The sequence below is a fragment of the Crinia signifera genome, chromosome 5 (assembly GCF_055691185.1).
Source record: "Crinia signifera chromosome 5, ASM5569118v1, whole genome shotgun sequence".
Classification (NCBI taxonomy): Eukaryota; Metazoa; Chordata; class Amphibia; order Anura; family Myobatrachidae; genus Crinia; species Crinia signifera.
In genome coordinates this window covers 83,724,489-83,738,011 of record NC_139221.1, presented here as the reverse complement: position 1 = coordinate 83,738,011, position 13,523 = coordinate 83,724,489, and the positions used below count along the sequence as shown (strand labels likewise).

Below are 13,523 nucleotides of genomic sequence, written 5' to 3'. Positions count from 1 at the left end.
GTAATGTGCGAAATGCAGTCTGACCTAAATTATTTAACACCTCTTAGAATGTACTGTATGTTTCCAAACTCTTTGTTTCCATCTGCTTAAAGACCCATACACACTACAAGACCGCGGCCGATATAGTTAACCAATATTGCCCGTACACACTGATCGGTTATCGGCTGCCAATAATGTTCAGCGACGTCACCGGGACCCGCTGAACATGAAGTTAATTTGGCTATATTGCCATATTGACCTGCATGTTCAGTTGATATCACTCATCGTTAAGGATGTGCAGGAGCGCTCATCTCTAAAGATATTGTGTCTATACTAGATGATATTGTGAACAATATCACTCAGAACCCCCTTTCTAGTGCCTAGTGCATACCTCCCCACTGTTCCAATTAATGCTTTCCTCTCGGTGCCGGCAGTGTCCTGCGGTGGGGAGGAGGGCAGTTGGCAGTCCCCCCTGCTACCCACTGCTGTGCGGGAATAGACGCTGTGTGCATGCTTACAGTGTCTATTCACTGAAGAGTGGGGGCATGGCCAGCAGCTCTCACATTGCTGGCCATGTCCATCACAGCAGCCTCATGGGAGAGTCGATAACATAGGCCATGCCCCTAATTTCATGTCCCTCTTCCACTGCCACCAATGTTGGGAGGTATGTGTGTTGGGGCTTAAGATTTGCAATAAAAAATAAAAACAGACCCAGCTGGAATAAGGAAGGAAATTCACTTTTTTACTATAAGTATATAGGCTTGGTAAACGAAACAAACATGGACATCGTTTTTGCACCAAATAATTTACAGGGCTGTAATAGTTTGCTGCTAAAAATAAAAACATGACAACACATCTATTTAATAATCTAGTTTAGCACTTTTATTACGTGAAGCTGCTTGACATTATACTGCTCCTCTATGAACAACAGGCAGCTTTGTTATACAGCATTTTGTACTGGGGTAGTGTGGTGTGACTGGCTTATTTAAAAGCACATCACTGTATGATGATGTGAGCGCATACAGTAATCAAAAGCTACATTCACAAACTTTATGGCATTGGGTATTTAACATGTATCCCTCTGACTGATGTGGAACTATACAGATGGAGTCACCATCAACCAGCCTGCCGCATCGCCAGATTGCATGTGCTGGCTGACTTCACTCGCTCGTGCTTCCCCCGTCAGCAAAGCGCCGGGGAGCTGTGATTGGTGGCTTCTTTGCCCATCGCTGGGGCAGGCTGCTGCGGATGGGCAGGAAGCGGGAGAGACGGTTGGAGGGCTCTGACAGAACGGGGCACGCGAGTGCGCCCCCTTCTGTTGGAGGACGGCAGGGGCGGCGATTGGCAATAGAATCTCCAGCAGGTGAGAGCTGCTCCATCTGTACATCCCAGCATGTCCTACCACAGTTTTAGCATGCACTATAGCAAACCTGATGCAGGGGATGCTTGTATGCGTATTTTCTGGCTGCATGTGGAATCCCCATGTTTTATGGCTTGTGGTTATCTCGTCCTTCCCACTTGTATCTCCCATCCCCGTCCCCCTTTCCGCAGTTGCGGGGGGCTGCATGTGCATTCCCAATACTTTATGGCTTGTGGTTGTCTCATCTATTCATATTCTCACTTCCCTGCTTCGTACCTATTTTAAAGTGAAGGACTTAAATGTCTGGTCACGTAGATGGTAGAGCAGCAGTAACAGCTAAGGTTGTGCTTCCTTTAACACACTGCAACCATGGTTTGCTGTATAGCAATATAACATAACATGCTACTTATCAGTGGCATTCCTGGACTTGATGTCTGGTTATCAAGTCATAACTTGAATATTTACTGTATTGTGCAAAGGACTTTATATGTAAGGCTGGGACTGTTGTGTGGTTTATTACAACTCCACAGTTAGTACATTAAAAATGAATAGATGATCTAATGTAAATCTATTAATAGATGAGTTAATACATTATGTGTAGATTAATAGTACACGTAGAAAGGAATCTGAATGAAGTTTGCATTTCAGTACTTCTAAGGAAAACAACTCCTTGTTTATATATTAGTGCAGGTTGAATGTTTGAGAACAACACTGTTTATATTAATGTTAAGACCCACACACACTACACGACCTGCAACAGCGCCGATATCGATAAAGATATTTGCGGTTGTCACAGGTCAGCAATATAGTGCATATACGCTGAAAGATATCGTTGATAATATCGTTCAGGGACTTCACCCCCAGTCACTCTTCTTGCAGATCATTGGCTATATACCTTTTGACTGTACTTTTGTATCACTGTTTCCTTTTGTAAAGCGCAATGGAATATGCTGTGCTATATAAGAAAATGTTAATAAATAAATATACAGTATAGCCAAAATTGACCTGCATGTACAGCCCCCGGGGGTGGGGGGTCATTAACAATCGCAGGAGCATGCATCGTTAAAACTTGTCTTCCTTTATTGGCTCCTCTCCAGATGAAGCCCAGAGAGGGGACCCTCTGCAGGTTTTCCGGGGAAGGTCTTGTCACGATTAAGCCCCACCCCCATTTTTGACAAATGCTGCGGTTTGCGACTCTTAGGGGCAGGGCCCCCACTAACCCCCCCCCCCGCGCGCGTGCGTGCACCAGCCCACCCGCCCCTCCCAGCACCCCGCCTCCCCCTACCCATTACCATTACTTACCATCACGCAGCATCGCCCTCTGGCTCCTTCAGCCTCCACCGTTGGTCAGGCCCATGGTGCACACTACACAGTGCAGCCTGCAGAGCGATGAGCCCCTCTGTGTCCTAGGCTCGACACTCTGCAGGCTGCACTGTGCATTGTGCGTGCATGGCTGGGGGGCCGCAGGTGCCGGGATGGGGAGGCGGTGTGCTGGTACCCAGGGGTTTGGCACTGCTTTAGGCAGCTGCCCGGGCCCCTCCAGAGGCTGGGGCCCGGGACAGCTGTACCCAGGGTGCCCCACTGTCAGTGGCCCATCTTAGGGGAGGTTTTTTTTACTAAATGACACTATTTTAGCATAATTTTAGCCCTCTCCGAAGAGCCGGGAATGCCGGTATTTGACTGGCAGATGGAGGGGGTGATGCGGGGGGCATTGCATGCAGGAGTCTTGCCCACTCTTCCAGGGGTGCTGGGAGTGGACCCAATTTTTGGGACCCTCCCGGCCATTCCGGGAGGGTAGGTAAGTATGCATTAATGATCTACTGTAGAGCATACACACTAGACTTTAAATACTGCGCAAAAGAGCCCTTCTGAGCGATATCTTTTAAAATCTCGTCTAGTGTGTACAAGGATTTAGTTTTTAATGGAACTTAAAATATGTGCTAAACAGCAATTATTCTGAATTTTATTATGTTTTGAGTATTTGAGGCTGACTTGACACTCAGAACACATACTGCTTGCTGATTAAATACGTGATCTTATTATGGGTTTCATTTGTAATAAATCACAATAATGGAGTCACCTGGATAGATCTATAATACATGAATATTGATGGAATTTAAATACCCCTTTTGCAACACTAATTATTTGCAGTATTTCCACATTGTACTTTCACTTTAGGCACCTTACGCCAGCAATAACAAAAGTTTCTGGTAAACTATATAGAAATAGACATTCATGAAAAGTAATAGTCTCTAAAACATAGAATTTTACATTTAAAATAAAACTACAGTAACTGAGTAACTAGCAATGTAGTTTGTATGGAGTTCCTAGCCTTATAATATCTACACTGTGCAGTTCTGGTTGGGCCCTAGTCTTCGAACACGTGTCAAGAGTCGGACCCAGCTTTATATCCCATTTACACAGCACTTTGACCCAGGTCGGGCCTGGATCTGAGCCTTTTACACTGAACCTAGGTCAGCCCTGCTTTTCCTTGTTGATGTCATTGTCATTAATGCAGCAGCACACAGCATCACCCATGTGTTCCCCCCCTGCCCCCCTCCTCCCTACAGCAGCAGAAAGCAAGCATCTCCACCCTGGGCCGACAGCAAGCATCTCTCCCTGTGTCCCCGTCCCCCACCCATGCCCCGCCCCGCCCCCTCAAACAAAAATGTCACTGGGGTGGAAGGCACATGCAGGACTCATCCTCAACTGTCCGCGCTGTGGCCGGCAGACCGCCTGTAGAACGCCAGTGACTGTCCAGAGCTTGTGTGCGCGTGTAATGTGTGCGCTCTCCACTTCCTACTGGTGTCTTCTGCCACTGACTTCCGGACAGTGCTTCCCCTGCCATTGGGGCCATTTCCACACGAACACTACCCAGGTCCTGCCCGTGTAAATGGATACAGGTTGACCCTTTTTACACCGCCGCTGACCCTGGTCCACCAGGCAAAAACCTGGGTTGTTATGGCAGTGTAAAAGCGGTATTAGCGTTACATATACCCAATTGTAACATCTGGTTGTATAATAGAGTACATTATATGTACAGTACATCAGGTATTGATTAGGTAGATTTACATTAAAAAGTTATACTACTTGTCCTGGTCCCCTTTATGCAAAGTGTGCTGGCTACTGGCCAAGGGGATTAATAAAGAGGGAGAAGTCCTGCCTCAATCAAAAACGCTAGTTTCACTGTAAGTAGACAGGGTAAAATCCTGTGTAGGAACCTTTACCACATATGTGTTTATGATATATCGGTACATCCATGTAAATACACCATTGTGCAAATTTATGTATGAAAATAATATATGAATTGCAGATGTTTTGTATTTCATGTCTTTTTTGCCCACAGTAAAGTGATCAATTGTTTTGCACCCAGTTTCTGACATCACTCACTCACACATAAAAATAGGAGCAGAGGGCAGCACAAATACCTATATCATCTACCATGCTCAGCATAACGTTAGTATAAGGGTGAATCTAACTGTTCTGTTGACTAAGGGTGCCCATACATGGTGCAATAGCACCATGCAATGTGATGCAATGTGATGTGCGAACCTGCGGGCATCGCATCTCACAGTACAAAAAGTATGTGCTGCACATAGCAAAACACATGCGTTGCTATGCAGCCCATAACAGGTGCGATCATCGCACCATGAATCGGCACCTTAAGAACAATTCTGTTGTATATGCAGCAGTTGAGAGGGAACACATGGTGTACACAAAATTTTGTTCGTTTAAAAAAAAAAAAAAAATACATTTTTATCGTTTACCATCCACATAGACCTGGGGTAGTCAACTCCAGTCCTCAAGAGCTACCAACAGTTAATGTTTTCCAGATCTCCTCACAGAATCACAAGTGAAGTAATTACAGATGGAGCGCCGCTTGCTCTTGCAGGGGATGGCAGAAGATTCACCAGCCGCCATCCCCCGCCAGCTGCCGTAAGGGGGCGCGCGCGCACGAGATGCGCGCGAGTCGCCTTACAATGGGGCTCCCCCCCGGGTCCCCGCTGCCTTGCCACATCATCTCAGTCAGATGGGGCGCCTCTCCACCGGCGATCGCCAGCGGCCAGATTCTGGCGCTGGCGGAGCAATAGCGAGAGGCGCTCCATCTGTAGTTACAACTGTGAATCTTTTGTGTCTGAGTAATGCTGCAGCTAGGTTGTCTGGAAAATGTGAACTGTTGGTAGCTCTCGAGGACTAGAGTTGGCTACCACTGACATAGACTATGATTGGGAATAGTAACCTGTGTTGAGCAAAACAGTAGTGGACATTGTCTGAAGCTTCGAGAGTTACCCGTTTCCACTAATTTGGCTTACATATTGTTAAACATACAAAATGACATAACCTCCTCCAAAAAAAACTTGTGATCCATTCTAATGTCAGTCTTTTCCATGTCAACCTTTTAACCCAATCAACTTGTTCATATGGTTTTAACCTGTTGACTGTAGAACTATTACTTTGCAATCTTTTTAATCCACACCCATCTAAAGTATCCTGGCATCTACAGCAGTGGTTCCCAACCTCGATTCCCAAGTACCCCAACAGTTGATGTTTTACCCAGGTCTCCACACAGAATCGCAGGTGAAATAATTACCTCCAAATGTAAATCTTTTAAAATGTTTCAGTGAATGAGTGCACCTGTGCGCCGGCCCTGTGACCTGGGAAACAAGAGCTTTTGGGGGCACTTGAGGACCCAGGTTGGGAACCACTGATCTATAGCATCAATCTTATAATCCACACCCACCTATAGCTCCCCATTACACAGCTTCCCATGGCAATGTAGTTACTACTGGCTTTCCATGCTGCTAGTAGTAATGCACCTGCACGGCTGAACGTTCCTTGCAGAATGTAGGGTACAGTTCTTTGACAACTAAACATGGTCATTGGCAAAATGGGGAATGGCCTGATACTTGTCTCATGTCTGGGATGCTTAAATAATAAAAATTATGTTTATATAATACTTTCTTCTTTTCTTTTTTTTTTTTGTCAAATATATTTTATTAAAGATAATTCATTGAATACAAGTAAAAAGCAAGTAATTCATTTATACAAATGCTCAAATTCAGAAGTAACATTTTTAGAGCACTTTAGACCCCAAATATTTACTTATTAAATACATTAAAATAAAAGCTTATCTGTTTAGTAGTTTCTAATAATTCATGTCTATACTCTAAATGTATATAGTTTTCTATTATTTCAGAAGACTCTGTCTTATATATATGTAGAGACTAAAATATATATACAAATTAAAATAAACAAAAAAAAAATCGAAGGAGAAAGAAGGATGGAAGGAAAGGATAGGGAAAGGGAACCAACCCGGTTGGCATTTGTTAATCATTCATAGATATTTGAGAATATTATTATCAATTTAATGAAACATTGGGGGGACATTGAAATATGTAGTTCATGGACTCCATACTTTAATAAATTTTGAAGACGAGCCTTTCAAAATGCTGGTTATATACTCCATTGAATGAACATACCATATTTTGCCAATTATTTCTGCCAAAGTTGGTAAATTCGATCATTTCCAATGGCTAGCAATACAAGTTCTAGTCGCCAGAACTATATGCATGAATAATTTGTTTTGTGCATGACTAGCTCCTGGGATGTTCATGGAAAGAAGATAGTACCCAGCCTTGAAAGGAATTTGAATTGATAAAACAGAGACAGCTAAAAGAGCTATATTTTTCCAGAGTGGAATTAAAACTGGGCAATTCCACCTTGTATGAAGAAATGTTCCTTCCATACAATTACACCTCCAACAGACAGAGCTAATTTCAGAATTCATTTTGTTAAGCTTAACTGGGACATAATACCATCTGTAATATAATTTGTACGCATTTTCTTTTAGTCTTACACAAATAGAGCTACTCGAGACATTTTTGTAAATTTCAGACCAATCTTCATTCTCTAGAGACTCTCCCAGATCCTTTTCCCACGCTATCTCATGTAAATCTTTGGTGTTAGATCCCTGCTGCAATAACAAAGGATACAATGTTGATATAAGACCTTTAGTGGTTGTATTATAATAAACTAACCTTTCAGTTGGGGTCAAACTTCTGGTGGTGATTTGTTGCTTTACTGAGAAATGAAAATATCTAATTTGTAGATATTGGTAAAAATTTTTATGAGGAATTGAGCGAGAAGTTTGGATTTCCGCAAATGTTGGAAATTTAGCAGTTTGCGTAATATCATTAAGAAATCTAATTCCACTCTGCCACCAAGGATCAAAAGACTTCAAAAGGATCAAGGTCAAAATCAGAAAGAGTCTGGGTTGAAATTGAATCTAATGTTCTTAATATGCGCACTGTTTCTTCTTTATTATGGTTACCAAGAAAAACTCGAGCAAAATTTTTTAAAAATCATCCGATAATTGCTTTAAGTCTAGAAATATGGGATATGTGTAATAGACTTTACAACATTGCTCCGTTGCCTAGTCCTTTAATACCGCTGTCCGACAATCCCAGCTTTACTCCTGGATATAAGACAAAGTCTTTATATAATACTTTCCATCCATCCATTACCAGCCATGTGAGGTTGTTATCAGGATGCAAAACTAGTGTTCACTCTGGGATTTTTTAGGGCAGAGTGCTGCCACCCCGAACGAGCACCCCCCATCACCGAACAGGGGTTTGAGGGACCTGGAAGAGCTGACATGCCTCAGTAAAGGTTAGCGGCATATCAGCAAGGCAGGGGGCGGGATACAGATGGAGCAGCTGACAGCCGTTCTCCTCAGAGGGGGTGAGCGGTCTGTCAGCGCGGTGGGGGGCTCTGAGTTTAGCAGCGTGTCAGCTCTTCCAGCTGCATCCTGCTATCCACCGAGCTGACAGGCCGATAACCTCCTCTGATGTCCCATTCCCTGCCACTCTCAGCGCAGCAGAGTATGTTAAAGGGGTCAGCGCATGAGTACATTTAAAAACAGGCAGGGGACGGCACCCTGCAATAAACACTTAGAGTGAGCACTAAATACACTCAAGTGCTCTCAGTTCTATACAAGTAAGCTACTAACTAAAGACAGCTGCAACATGGTCACTTCAGTATTTGGGGATGACTCCCTTTGTAGGGCATGTCTTGGAGTTTGTTACCTTATAGACCAATGGTTCCCAACTTTTTTTCTCTTCCGTAACCCTTGAATGGGATTTTCATTTATGAGTACCCCCTCCTCTCAATTTGAAATATCCACAGTACTTACAAGTGGAGTGGAAGTGGGCGGTATGCGTGCCCTTATATTAAGTAGTGAATAAGTAGTGTGCGGTCAGAAAGCTGGTCCCTCTGTGTCTTGCCGCTGGCTGTGTACTGTCTCTGAAGTTCTCACTAACACGTGTAGGAATAATTCTGCTGCACCCTCCACCCGCGTGGGGCAGATGAACACTGATGTCTGAACTAGGCAGAATTGGTAGCTCCCAATGGATTGCTGGTCGGGCAGAATAGAATAGAATCAACTTTATTGGCCATGTGTGCTTGCGCACACTAGGAATTTTATGTGGATTTCAGTGTAGCATCAATCCGGGATTAAGGGGGTTGACATTACATATGTTACATTGGGACATTACATGCGTGGGGAACCTGACCGCCAAGCTGCGCGGTGCCTAGGCAGATATCAGCGGCATCACTGGTCGTTGCAGCAGCCAGGTGGGAACAATATAAAGAGGGAGAGTAGAGTTATCGCACAGGGAACACATTCCTGGCAAGCTGCACAGCACCTAGGCAGCACAGTACAGTTATCACATAGAGGACACAGGATACATATGGCTGAGTGCACATTTCCTAGGCAGCCATTGCGGCGCCATCTTGCATCTTCCTGTAGGGAGAGCCGTGGGTGGTGGTGGTGGCGGCGGGGGGGGGGGGGGGGGGAGAGAGACAGTGAGGCCTGGGCAGAGACATTGAGGGCTGGAGTTGGTGGGGGAGAGAGAGTGAGTCAGTGAGGCCTGGGGCTGGAGTTGGGCCCTCCCTGAGATCCATGCCACGATGTCTCCTGGGGGCATCCCGTGGCTTCCCCTCACCTCTACTACCGATGGAAGCCTGGATGCCTGGGTCCCGGGATACATGCCTGCAGACCTCTGTGTGGGGCCTCCGCTAGGCACAATGAGACGTTTATGACGTTGCAGGCAGAACTTGTAATGTGACTTGGTTTGTCTCCATGGCAATGGGACACTTTTTCTGCCGTTACCAATATTATTTTCAAGTACACCCAACTGTTCTGCAGCGTACCCCTGGGGGTACAAGTACCCCAGGTTGGGAACCACTGTTCTCGATGTTTGTGGGACCTGCAGCAGTTCCTGGTTACTGCAGCGTAGAGTGCATTGTAAACCATCATTCTGCTGCTGACACCTCATATTAGAAATGTGGTGATTGTGATGGTCATTGTGATCCTGTCACCTAGTGTTCTCTATACACTCTGCCCAACTGACTTCCTGCACCCTCCTACTCTTTCTCCCTGTTTGCTAGTACCGCAGAGGCGTGGCTGGTTTTCATGACCCTCCTGTGTGTATTTTATTCTGCATTAGGAAATGAAAGTGCTAAAACTTCTCCATTTTGTCTGCTTTTTCTCTGTATAACTTATTATAAAATATATTTATTTTCAAATGCTACCAGAAGAAATCCCTTTCTTTTCTGATAAATGTTACAGAGTTCTCATTGTACATTTCAACATATTACTGTATGTTATTCCTTTGTTTTACATGATTGATTTGTTTAAGCTATTACATTTATGTGTTTCATGGTCAGGCATCAATTTATTGATCATTTTTACGTCCCAGTTTCACCGCCTTCCCTATATTAATTACACTGAAAAGCTTGTTTTCCTGGCAAACTTTCCCTGCCCCAGATGCAACCTCCCTGGCCCGTATACTGCTACATTTAGGCCAAATGGGCAACTTAATGCTTTAGGATATGATTTCTAGGCATTCTGCTGCATCAAGGGATGTTTTTAAACCTTCAAGACAACCCTGAAAGACTACAAATAATCCTTTGCTGAAACTAGACCTCTTCTATTTTAATCTGACAAAAAGAGCTAATGTTCCAACCACAGCCTTTGTGCCTATCTTAGATTTCTCCTGGGAACAGCAAAGGGGAAAAAAGCCTGTCACTATTTTCATCAGTCATCTGAGGAATATGAGCATTGAATATAACACTGATCCTTTACTCCACTGGCAACATATTCATTTTACCTGCCTTTGAACGTGTGTCTTCAGTGTCTTTGCTTCTCTAGCCTACAGCTGTGTGTGTGTGTGTGTGTGTGTGTGTGTGTGTGTGTGTGTGTGTGTGTGTGTGTGTGTGTGTGTGTGTGTGTGTGTGTGTGTGTGTGTGTGTGTGTATGTATGTATGTATGTATGTATGTATGTGTGTGTGTGTGTGTGTGTGTGTATATATATATGTATATGTGTGTGTGTATATATATATATATATATATATCTAAGTATAATATATAAAGTTCAGCACACATATACACCCCCATTGAAGCCGTCCAGACTTCCCTATTATCCAGAACCATTCTCTATCTGAATGTATTCTGTAAACCCAGAAATGAACAGACTATTTATTTTATGTATATCATTTATTTATATGGCTCCAGCATTCAGTGCTTTATCATTGTCATTTCCTTTGTTCATTCTTTTGTTTCTGGTGATTCATTATATCTTAGTCATGTTTTTATTTTCTTTTTAGTGTCAGTCCTAATTATAACTACTTCCTCTTAATTCTCATCACCGTCACATCACATTATCAGCTAAGCCTTTGTTATGTGTGACATATTTTCTTGTTGATTCTTAGCAGCTTGCTATCCTTGTATTCAATCGGCTCATGTATGTGTTTGGAAAATTAATTAAAACTTTGGCAGAGGAGACCATTTCCTGACATTGTTTTACGGTGCACATCTGCATTTCTTCGTTCTATATTTTTTTCTTTCTTATATCAATAACCCTTCAACAAAAGCAGGGGAACAAAAATACAGATATACAGAAATATTAAATCCAAGCTGTTTCTGCAGAGAGAGATTTTCATTATTCTTGCTTTCCTTTGTTCCTGTGACTAGGCTAATAACATTAGGTAAGATGCTCCATGAAATAACATTTTGCAGCTAGAAATATTGCTGGCATTCTAACTTAATAAAGTACCATGCTTAAATCGCTGTAGTTTTTCTACTGGCCAGCAGGGAGCAGCATAACCACACTGATATTGTTTGCAAACAATAAGAGCATCACATGCATTGTTGTGAGCAAGGAAACTTGATGACTCACATAAAGTCTTTGTTTTGTTTAAACAACCGAACCTAGCCATGACATACTCCACCCCCTCCACAAAAAAAGTCCTGATATTTCCTGACATTCCATTGCCTGTCTTTATACACTCTTAATATTTTAATGAGCAATTTATATGTCTGACTTGACATCTCACAAGATGTAAATGAAAGCACGCTATAACCGACATACTCTTGTGAAACCTACTTAAATTCATATACATATATATATATATATATATATATATATATATATATATATATATATATATATATATATACACACACACACACACACAGTTGCAAGAAAAGGTATGTGAACCCTTTGAAATTACCTGGATTTTTGCATAAATTGGTCATGAAATGTGTTCTGATCTTCATCTAGGTCACAGCAATAGTTAAACACAGTCTGCCTAAACTAATACCACACAAACAATTATATGTTCTCATGTTTTTATTCAACACACCATGTAAACATTCACAGTGCACGGTGGACAAAGTATGTGAACCCTTGGATCTAATAACTGGTTGACTCTCCTTTGGCAGCAATAACCTCAACCAAACATTACCTAGTAGTTGCATTTCAGACCCACACAATGGTCAGGAGTAATTTTGGACCATTCCTCTTTACAAAATATTCTTGGGATGTGTGAATCGCTCTCTTGAGGTCATGCTACAACATCTCAATCTGGTTGAGGGAAGGACTCTAACTGGGCCACTCCAGAAGGCTTATTTTCTTCTGTTGAAACCATTGTTGTTGAGTTACTGCTGTGTTTTGGGTCGTTGTCCTGTTGCATCACCCATCTTTTGTTGAGCATCAGTTGGTGGACAGATGGCTTTTTCTCCTACAAAATGTTGTGATAAACTTGGGAATTCTTTATTTCGTCGATGATGGCAATCTGTCCAGGCCCTGAGGCAGCAAAGCTGCCCCAAACCATGAAGCCCCCTCCACCAATTGGGATGATGTTTTTATGTTGGTGTGCTGTGCTTTTTTTCTCCACACATAGGGCCTTATTCTAGTTCACTCTTTCTCACAAAATCCTTCTTTGATGGCCAAAACCATGTGCACTGCAGGGGGGCAGATGTAAAATGTGCAGAGAGAATTAGATTTGGGTGAGTTTTTTTGTTTCTGTGCAGGGTAAATACTGACTGCTTTATTTTTACACTGCAATATAGATCTCACTTTGTAGTAAAACCCCACCCAAATCTAACTCTCTCTGCACAAGTAACATCTGCCCCCTGCAGTGCACATGGTTTTGTCCATCTAAGAAGGATTTTGTCAGAAAGAGTGAACTAGAATAAGGCCCATAGTGTTGTGTGTTCCTTCTAAACAACTCAAGTTTGGTTTCACACGTCCACAGAATATTTTGCCAGTAGTGCTGTGGAACATCCAAGTGCTCTTTTGCAAACTTAAAACGTGAAACAATGTTTCATTTGTGGACAGCATTGGCTTCCTCTGGTGTCCTCCCATGAACTCCATTCTTGTTGAGTATCTTAGGTATCGTAGATTTGTCAACAGAGATGTTAGCATGTGCCAGAGATTTCTTTAAGTCTTTAGCTGACACTCTAGGATTCTTCTTCACCTCACTGAGCATTCTGCGCTGTGCTCTAGCAATCATCTTTACAGGACGGCCACTCATAGGGAGAGTAGCAACATTGCTGAACTTTCTCCAGTTATAGACAATTTGTCTTACTGTGGACTGATGAACATCAAGGTGTTTATAGATACTTGTGTAACCCTTTCTAGCTTTATGCAGGTCAATATTTCTTAATCGTAGGTCTTCCGAGAGCTCTGTTGTGCAACGTATGGTTCACACATCAGGCAATGCTTCTTGAGAATAGCAAACTCAAAACTGGTGTGTGTTTTTTATAGAGCAGGGCAGCTTTAACCAACAATCTTGTCTCATTGATTGGACTCCAGATTGGCTGACTCCTAACTCCAGTTAG

At 42.9% G+C, this 13,523-nt stretch overlaps 1 protein-coding gene across 5 annotated transcripts in view; it reads left to right on the top strand.

Moving 5' to 3' along the window:
• The window catches only part of METTL4 (methyltransferase 4, N6-adenosine), a 212,860-nt gene that overhangs the window by 84,298 nt on the left and 115,039 nt on the right, over positions 1-13,523 (top strand). The window lies entirely within an intron of this gene.